The sequence below is a fragment of the Opisthorchis viverrini genome (genome assembly GCF_000715545.1).
Source record: "Opisthorchis viverrini unplaced genomic scaffold opera_v5_374, whole genome shotgun sequence".
NCBI classification, from domain to species: Eukaryota; Metazoa; Platyhelminthes; class Trematoda; order Opisthorchiida; family Opisthorchiidae; genus Opisthorchis; species Opisthorchis viverrini.
In genome coordinates this window covers 406642-416991 of record NW_008752035.1, presented here as the reverse complement: position 1 = coordinate 416991, position 10350 = coordinate 406642, and positions in this window count along the sequence as shown.

Sequence of the window (10350 nt, the reverse complement as noted above, 5' to 3'; positions counted from 1 at the left end):
CATCCACCTTTATTCTTTTCTTTACAATAAGGCTTTCAAATAAGTCATAGCTGTACGGCAGTGAAGCATTGGTGTTGAGCACTGATGTCATGATGTCGTTGATGTTGATGATGATGATGATGACTGTTATTTCGGACGGCATTCTAGCTTACAGCAAAATGCCTACTAGCAGGCCTTTTGGATACTTCCCTACTTTGAGTCACCCATGTAGACACGGCTGTCTTATGGCCTCGTTTGAATGGCAGCAATAAAACACCGTGAACCCTCGATGAATCCAAGAATATCCTAACCACAAAGGCAGCCCTGAAAGGCTCATCCGGCAAGTTCATGTACTGGGTTGTCCGCTAGCCCAAGTACGGCGTCGCGATGACGGTACCGCGACTACCAAACCTACTCTAAAGGCTTGCTCGTAGTTCACCACATCTCTTATATTTCCCAGACGAGCATGTCACGTGCTTTCAAAAGACCGTCTCGGTCGATTTATTTGTGCAAAGACTTGAAAGCAGTGGCCACCTAACTGTGCCATCTGCTTGTTCTGCCCACAAACCCAATAGTTCGCCCAACGTCACTACTGATGGCTCGGTATACCAGTGAAGATCAAATTTGCGCTGGGTATAACGTGTGCTGACCATCATAAAAAGCCTCACTAGCTGTAACGAATTCCCTGGCTTCGGCTGGACGCTAGCCGCAACGATAGAAGAATTTTTCAAACCCAGGTCGCAAATGGCCGTTCCACTTTTAGGTTGCGCGACCGTAAAGCGCTTGACTATTGTCCAGGCCGTTTTGAGGTTATTTCCAAATCTCATCCGTAAGAAAACACATAAAGAAAACAAACTTTTCGCAAAATTTCCAACCGTTTCTACAGAGACAATGCGTGAAGCCCCAGCAGCTATTAAAATAAAATTCCGCACTCGCATTGGACTCCGAGTTCGTTTAAACCACTTGTAACAAAACCGTGACCGCGTGGAGATTTTAAGAGTTCGAATTTACACCATCAGTTAATAAGAACGAAAACTTGAGAAAAAGTTTGGGCGTGCGTCCAAGACTCGGCCAGTACATTGAGGTGCATTGCGGTTTCACCTTGACCAACCTGAGGAAAATGACAATTGGTCTAATCAACCAGCTTTGCAATCTAACGTTAGCCTTTTGCCTTCGTTTCTCTTTTACCTTAGAATTGACTTTATTATATTCTCCGAGAATGTCTGAAACGGTTATCTGCTGTCTCAGGAGGCCTATCTTCCCACGCAGTAAACAAAAATAGTCCACAATAGTCCGAGGTGATGCATCGAAACTTGATCCTATTTCTCTTACAGCATCAAATTCACAATTCAGTTGGCTGCTTTGTTGTTACCTTGGCNAATTCACATTTCAGTTGGCTGCTTTGTTGTTACCTTGGCTCACTATCCTGTGGCTCGCAACAACATGGTGACACAAGACCTACTATTGAGACAATTTTGGTGGCACAGGGCTTGCATCAGGGCCCTCGTGGGCACCTAGCAGACTTTAGCATTTTACCATGGCCTTTCTCACTGCCATGTCCAGTCCTGCCACATATCTGCCTCCTGGGTGTGCCTAGCTCCCTTCGTGTGTTAAAAAGAAACCACTACTCCTTCAGGTGCATATTGTAATATACTTGTGCGCCTCGTAGGTTTCTGTGACGCCCATTAGCCGCACAATACTCTCACCTGCAAAACCTTTATAAGTGGAGTAAAGCTTTCTGCGTCAAAATGTTGCATTTTGTTGCACATGTTCTCAAACCAAAATCTATTTTAATCTACGTTCATATTTTTGCAGCTCACCAATTTTATCGACCACTGAAGTAATCATACCTCTGTCATCGAGGAGTCCCCGGGCTGCTTAAACGGGGCCCAGAAGTTTGGACTGGTACTCAACCGCCCGACCTCCTTAGTCCATCAGGGACACGTCAGAGCTTTCAAAAATCCAATTCCATTTTGCGAATACTGAGCGCCGTACTCAGCCGTCAGAAAGGTCGCAATTTCCTGCGCCACTACTGGTTTTGAGCACTTGACGCATATATTTACGAAGGATAGTGGCCGCCATCATTTTAGTGACATCTAAAAATACTTTCGTTGCACATGTTTATTGTTTCTTAAAAATGTTTTCCAACATATACTTGGGAATTCAGATGGGCACACGTATAATCTGCGGCGCCTGGATGGTTAACCTAGATAGGTAAAATAGGAGCCCTTGCCACCAGAAAGTGCCAGGAATATCAGTAGTGGCTTTTTGTCGCTGAAGGTTAAAATTGCCTTTCTTTCATCTCATATCTAGACTATATGTGGATACGCATCTATTTGACCACCAAAAATAGAATGTGGCATAGGAATTCCCCGATGACGCACTACCAAACCAACATCGAAGATCTCACATCTTCAAGTCACAAAACTGAGCTCATTTGTTAATTTACATTCACATAACAAGTTCATGCTTGATGACAATATAAATGCTTCAATACCGCAAAGAACCGACTGCCAGAACTGGATGTTGCCCCCGTGGGATGACTGACGTGGAGTTATTGAGGCTTGGTTGTGGATAGATCAAGTATGGATCATACCAATCATCGAGTTCAGAGAAAGTGAATTTTCGTCCAGAGTGAGCATGAGTGTCTTACTAGTGAGACAGCTGTGAGACCATTAGCATAAATAAACGAAGAGTACCACGGATTCAGAGTGAAAAATCAAAGTCACTATATATTTCCTCGAGAAAAAATGCGCTGGATGTGCTCAACTCAAAATTCGGTTGCGCCCCATCATGTAGGTATATTGTCCAAGGATTTGCCAACCTCACATTCTGCCTAAACACAGGCTATTTCCCTATCCTATTGATGCCTTTAGGAAATCATGATATACTTATAGATATAGGTAGAATTACTCCGGAAATTCGTCCAGTAATTGGTAGCTTTCGGTTACTTGGGTACCTGTGGAAGATCCCTCCTAAATCTATGTTGGTTGTCGCCTAGGACTTCAGCTAACGTCACATCCGGTGACCAACAACGAGGCTCTCCATTACTGTTTCAGCCACCGCTCTTGGACCGGGGCAAAATGTGGCAACACTTCCAGTCTTACTGGTATCTTTCGGAAATGCAAGCAAGTTGATATACAGATTTGGTAAGCGTTTGGTTGACCTGGCCGCTTGCTGGGAAAACTGGTGTCTGAATCCCATCTGCAGTTTAGGCCCAACATTGTTTTCGACAAAGTTTGTCGGATAAAGACCGGTGGTCGGAGTCAGTGATTGGAGTGGAGGCACACTCAACTAATGAGCAGCTACCATTGCGGCAGTGTTTGTTATGCTGGTTACACTTGTTCTTCGAGTTTCTCTTTCTTCTTTTCTCTTCTTTTTTTCTTTTCTTTTTCTTTCTCTTTCTTCTTTCTTCGAGGTTCTTCGAGTACTCAGTGTTTAGCTTACCGATCAGCGATATTCGAGACTAGAAATCTAGAAGTTGGCTGTTTCTCATCACCGCATTGACCTCGTGTGGCGATTCTGGAATACTCCCTACGAACTTCATCCGTGGATACGAGCTTCCTGGCCTAACGAAAGGGGCGAACATAATTGCTACATGAGCTACTGTTTTTCCTACTTTCGGCCAAATTAAAAAAAACACCAAGACTTCAGGTATACTAGGGAATGATCGTCCATATTCCAGGAAATTTTCCTTTTGGAGTCGACGTACTTTGGATGATGTACTGTGCAGTAATGAGGCTGTCTTGTGAAACATGGGGGAGTTGCGTGAAAATGGTCCTTGATTTCATTTGGGTCTGTTGTTCGGCGCAACCCACGACCCATAACTCACCAAAATGCTTCCGAATCGAGCTTAGTCTCTGGGCCGCTGTTCTTCAGGGTCTAGCAGTTCAAGAGGCCATTGAGGTCTCAGTCACCAACGGCAACAAAATCCAGTTCACATCCTATTACCTAATGAATTCTTCCGACAACGAGAAGTCACGGTCTGTCTGAGTTCTATAGGCTTCTAATTGGTTTAATATGTGTTGCCTAGGTTCGAATGCGTTTTGGCGTTGGTTGGTAGGGGTTTTCCGAACAGCATATGTCCAAGGTTTGACAAGCAGCATTGAGTTGCTTGAGGGCTTAGAGTTGAAGTATACCAGTCTGTCAGCTTTTTGTTGAGCAACGTCAGAAGTAATGGCAAATAATCTCCTTGCAGCTGGGTGAAGTTAGGTGAGGTATGGCAAAAAAAGTTCCGTGTTTTTGCTGTGGAACTTGAGACACAGTGGAGCTTAGGCAGAAGCGTGTTCGCGAAAAACTAGCATGTGACAGGCAAGTTAGCCTATCAATGCATATGACTGGGTTTCCGCTTGTCCTACCAACTTGTGTTTCACTGCGTCAGTGGATGTAGCAGGATTTCGTTTGTTTTGTGTTGGGACTTTTTTAAAACCTTCCTGGTGGGTGACATCATGGGTCCTGGGGGAGGTCGATACAAAGCTGGAGATGAAATCTGGCCGAAATCTGTTCAACCTAACGTGGATGCACTCAGCAGCCACATGTTTGATAAACAGTACACTACCCACTGAGCTGCCGGTTGCTGTCGCTGTCGGTCGAAGTAAAAGTTTCACCTGGGAAGGCGTGGCCTGGTTGAGTACAGAGTTCATTATATTTGTTTTCATCACATGTGGAAATATTACGTAGACACACCACTTCAGAATTTCCAGCCAGATAATTTTTAACTTCCGTTAAATGAAGTGAAATGTACTGCCTCGTAGCCGGGTAAACGCTTCGTTGGGATACGCGTACAGGTGAGTAGTACGTGGCGTGGAATTCTGATCGACAGCTGAACGGGCAACTTGGTAACTCCGAAAGAAAGCGAGGCACTGAGGTCATAAAGTTTATGCTTTCCGGTAGCTGCCTTTTGCCCACAGTAAGACGTGTAGTATTTACAGTTTCAGTCGTTCAACTAAATCCAGGTCCTCCTTGGGCCTCCCGTCGCCCTACATAGCTCTACCTGGCACCTGCGAGTTAGTAAATTTTGCTGACTAGTTTGTTCGATTGAGGCGACTGTGCTTGGCAGCTATGTGCCGCTGTTGTTGAACGTGGATAGCCAACTTCAAATCTTCTGTCACCTTCGGGGTACAGTCTGCTTTATTGTTGACGGTATGTACTTAAAGGTGAAGTGATACCCGGGATATTTACCCCGTGCAGCCACGTTTTATCTGCCTTTGAACTGTCCTTGAATACTTATTCGAATGGACGTCATATGACGCTGATTTAATTTCCTCCATTGTAGTCCTGCTAACGATCCAATTTCCACCAAACACTTGGTTGCTCGGATTGGTTGTATTTTCTAAACAGTATTATTTTCCACAAGCCTTCGTTGCGTCAGTCGAAATGAATTCGCACTACCGCCCGAAGTAGGCATCTATGTCACAGCGTACATCTGCCAGGTGTAGAATGGACTGGAGCGATCTCCAGAGGCGTACTGTAGACGGTTATGTCTCCATAATTAGATTCCAAAGTTAAACTGACTTTACAGAGTAACAGTATATTTTCATTTGAGTAAAAAAACAGGCCTGATACAGTCTGCAATTCGTCCAAATTTGCTCCGAAATTGCAGTTAGCCTTCAGCGTGGAACGGTAGTGTTTCGATTAACGCTACTGCATTTAGCGACTGGAGCAGTGTCACCTCAACCATTTTCGTCTGCGCGAGTAGACAATTTCATACTGGTTCGGTAGCATGGCGAGTGCTCTCAGAGCCCTCTGTATTCAAGTACGAAAGGTGTATTTAAAACTAAATCAAAGCCTAGAATTGTATGCCGCGGAGTTGTTTTGTTTCGCTGAGAAAAACCACATTCTGGAGTCCTGGTCAATACAGAACACTGAGGGCACATAGGTCAGATGTTCATCAAGATACCAGAATAGTTGTAGGCAAATGGCCACCGATATGAATAAGTGCCCATGAGAGGTCTCACATGAACAGACATTTCATCGCTCGGGTTGATTTTGCGCTACCTGTGAGACCATTAGCATAAATAAACGAAGAGTACCACGGATTCAGAGTGAAAAATCAAAGTCACTATATATTTCCTCGAGAAAAAATGCGCTGGATGTGCTCAAAATTCTTTGAGGTTGCGCCCCATCATGTAGGTATATTGTCCAAGGATTTGCCAACCTCACATTCTGCCTAAACACAGGCTATTTCCCTATTTATCAGATGCCTTTAGGAAATCATGATATACTTATAGATATAGGTAGAATTACTCCGGAAATTCGTCCAGTAATTGGTAGCTTTCGGTTACTTGGGTACCTGTGGAAGATCCCTCCTAAATCTATGTTGGTTGTCGCCTAGGACTTGAGCTAACGTCACATCCGGTGACCAACAACGAGGCTCTCCATTACTGTTTCAGCCACCGCTCTTGGACCGGGGCAAAATGTGGCAACACTTCCAGTCTTACTGGTATCTTTCGGAAATGCAAGCAAGTTGATATACAGATTTGGTAAGCGTTTGGTTGACCTGGCCGCTTGCTGGGAAAACTGGTGTCTGAATCCCATCTGCAGTTTAGGCCCAACATTGTTTTCGACAAAGTTTGTCGGATAAAGACCGGTGGTCGGAGTCAGTGATTGGAGTGGAGGCACACTCAACTAATGAGCAGCTACCATTGCGGCAGTGTTTGTTATGCTGGTTACACTTGTTCTTCGAGTTTCTCTTTCTTCTTTTCTCTTCTTTTTTCTTTTCTTTTTCTTTCTCTTTCTTCTTTCTTCGAGGTTCTTCGAGTACTCAGTGTTTAGCTTACCGATCAGCGATATTCGAGACTAGAAATCTAGAAGTTGGCTGTTTCTCATCACCGCATTGACCTCGTGTGGCGATTCTGGAATACTCCCTACGAACTTCATCCGTGGATACGAGCTTCCTGGCCTAACGAAAGGGGCGAACATAATTGCTACATGAGCTACTGTTTTTCCTACTTTCGGCCAAATTAAAAAAAACACCAAGACTTCAGGTATACTAGGGAATGATCGTCCATATTCCAGGAAATTTTCCTTTTGGAGTCGACGTACTTTGGATGATGTACTGTGCAGTAATGAGGCTGTCTTGTGAAACATGGGGGAGTTGCGTGAAAATGGTCCTTGATTTCATTTGGGTCTGTTGTTCGGCGCAACCCACGACCCATAACTCACCAAAATGCTTCCGAATCGAGCTTAGTCTCTGGGCCGCTGTTCTTCAGGGTCTAGCAGTTCAAGAGGCCATTGAGGTCTCAGTCACCAACGGCAACAAAATCCAGTTCACATCCTATTACCTAATGAATTCTTCCGACAACGAGAAGTCACGGTCTCTCTGAGTTCTATAGGCTTCTAATTGGTTTAATATGTGTTGCCTAGGTCCGAATGCGTTTTGGCGTTGGTTGGTAGGGGTTTTCCGAACAGCATATGTCTAAGGTTTGACAAGCAGCATTGAGTTGCTTGAGGGCTTAGAGTTGAAGTATACCAGTCTGTCAGCTCTTTGTTGAGCAACGTCAGAAGTAATGGCAAATAATCTCCTTGCAGCTGGGTGAAGTTAGGTGAGGTATGGCAAAAAAAGTTCCGTGTTTTTGCTGTGGAACTTGAGACACAGTGGAGCTTAGGCAGAAGCGTGTTCGCGAAAAACTAGCATGTGACAGGCAAGTTAGCCTATCAATGCATATGACTGGGTTTCCGCTTGTCCTACCAACTTGTGTTTCACTGCGTCAGTGGATGTAGCAGGATTTCGTTTTTTCGTGTTGGGACTTTTTTGGAACCTTCCTGGTAAGTGACGTCATGGATCCGGGGGGAGATCGAGATGAAGTCTGGCCGAAATCTGTTTAACCTAACGTGGATGCACTCAGCAGCCACATGTTTGATAGACAATACACTACTCACTGAGCTGCCGGTTGCTGTCGCTGTCGGTCGAAGTAAAAGTTTCACCTGGGAAGGCGTGGCCTGGTTGAGTACAGAGTTCATTATATTTGTTTTCATCACATGTAGAAATATTACGTAGACACACCACTTCAGAATTTCCAGCCAGATAATTTTTAACTTCCGTTAAATGAAGTGAAATGTACTGCCTCGTAGCCGGGTAAACGCTTCGTTGGGATACGCGTACAGGTGAGTAGTACGTGGCGTGGAATTCTGATCGACAGCTGAACGGGCAACTTGGTAACTCCGAAAGAAAGCGAGGCACTGAGGTCATAAAGTTTATGCTTTCCGGTAGCTGCCTTTTGCCCACAGTAAGACGTGTAGTATTTACAGTTTCAGTCATTCAACTAAATCCAGGTCCTCCTTGGGCCTCCCGTCGCCCTACATAGCTCTACCTGGCACCTGCGAGTTAGTAAATTTTGCTGACTAGTTTGTTCGATTGAGGCGACTGTGCTTGGCAGCTATGTGCCGCTGTTATTGAACGTGGATAGCCAACTTCAAATCTTCTGTCACCTTCGGGGTATAGTCTGCTTTATTGTTGACGGTATGTACTTAAAGGTGAAGTGATACCCGGGATATTTACCCCGTGCAGCCACGTTTTATCTGCCTTTGAACTGTCCTTGAATACTTATTCGAATGGACGTCATATGACGCTGATTTAATTTCCTCCATTGTAGTCCTGCTAACGATCCAATTTCCACCAAACACTTGGTTGCTCGGATTGGTTGTATTTTCTAAACAGTATTATTTTCCACAAGCCTTCGTTGCGTCAGTCGAAATGAATTCGCACTACCGCCCGAAGTAGGCATCTATGTCACAGCGTACATCTGCCAGGTGTAGAATGGACTGGAGCGATCTCCAGAGGCGTACTGTAGACGGTTATGTCTCCATAATTAGATTCCAAAGTTAAACTGACTTTACAGAGTAACAGTATATTTTCATTTGAGTAAAAAAACAGGCCTGATACAGTCTGCAATTCGTCCAAATCTGCTCCGAAATTGCAGTTAGCCTTCAGCGTGGAACGGTAGTGTTTCGATTAACGCTACTGCATTTAGCGACTGGAGCAGTGTCACCTCAACCATTTTCGTCTGCGCGAGTAGACAATTTCATACTGGTTCGGTAGCATGGCGAGTGCTCTCAGAGCCCTCTGTATTCAAGTACGAAAGGTGTATTTAAAACTAAATCAAAGCCTAGAATTATATGCCACGGAGTTGTTTTGTTTCGCTGAGAAAAACCACATTCTGGAGTCCTGGTCAATACAGAACACTGAGGGCACATAGGTCAGATGTTCATCAAGATACCAGAATAGTTGTAGGCAAATGGCCACCGATATGAATAAGTGCCCATGAGAGGTCTCACATGAACAGACATTTCATCGCTCGGGTTGATTTTGCGCTACCTGGGTTGTACTGTTTGAGGGAAACAGACGCTCGGCAAGATGCCGGTAACAACTCTGATGAAGGCTACACAGCTTGCAACTGAATTCATTTCTTGAGATTTTTTGACAGGAGATTTTCCAGCCACAGTCTGTTCCAATAACTGAAATACAGCTCTATGGTTGACTGAGAGGAACAAGTCACTACGTGATCACTTGATGTGGTACCCGAGATTGAGGGGTGCGTGGCGCTGCATCCTGTCTGAGTGGGCGCAAATCACACTACTTACCAGCCGCTCATGTCCAAACTAGTAGCCGGGAGGTCGCGAACTCTAAACTCCCCTGAGTGTCGTGAGGTATACAACACTGGTGAGTTCAAAATAAGATGAAGTAGCTGTACAGTGCTTTTCGGCATAGAGTGGCTTTACTTACAGGACGAAATCCCTGTTAGAAATTGCTAAACATCTTCATGTACACAACCCAGAAATTCTGTTTTAATTAATGTGGAAAATTACTGTAAACAACTCTATTCGGAGCGCACCGATAGTGACTCTTTTTGTAAAGCAGCAACCTTATTCCTGTTGATCAGGAATAAGCTAGAACCAGTAACCGGTGCGGCATTCTGGATCGCCTACCTCTGCAGTTGATCACCGCGAAACTTCATCGTCCTTATACCTGATAAGTCTGATGAAATCAAAACCGACTGCGCTCTCCTCCTTTCTACAACCCGCGCGGAGTACCGCCAGTTCGGAAGACCGGGTTTTGGTGGAGCATACACAACGTGTAGCCATACTTTCTATTGCTGACTGACCAACTTATCGAGTAACAAACACCACATTAGGTCGGTTTTGTCCAACTGATCTCCTTTGTTGCTTTTTTCCGACTCGCAGCCGTCTTCCGCAAGTTGCACTGACGTACTAAGTGAAACACTAGTTGTCCTTTCGGTCAGATTGCACAGATGGTGTTAAAATGACGCGGTCATTTGATACCACAGGTGTTGTGCACCGTTTGGAATTCAGTATCAGTTACTCGGTTTACAGAGTGTATGCGTGTGGCTGAACAGAACTGAGTATGTTCAT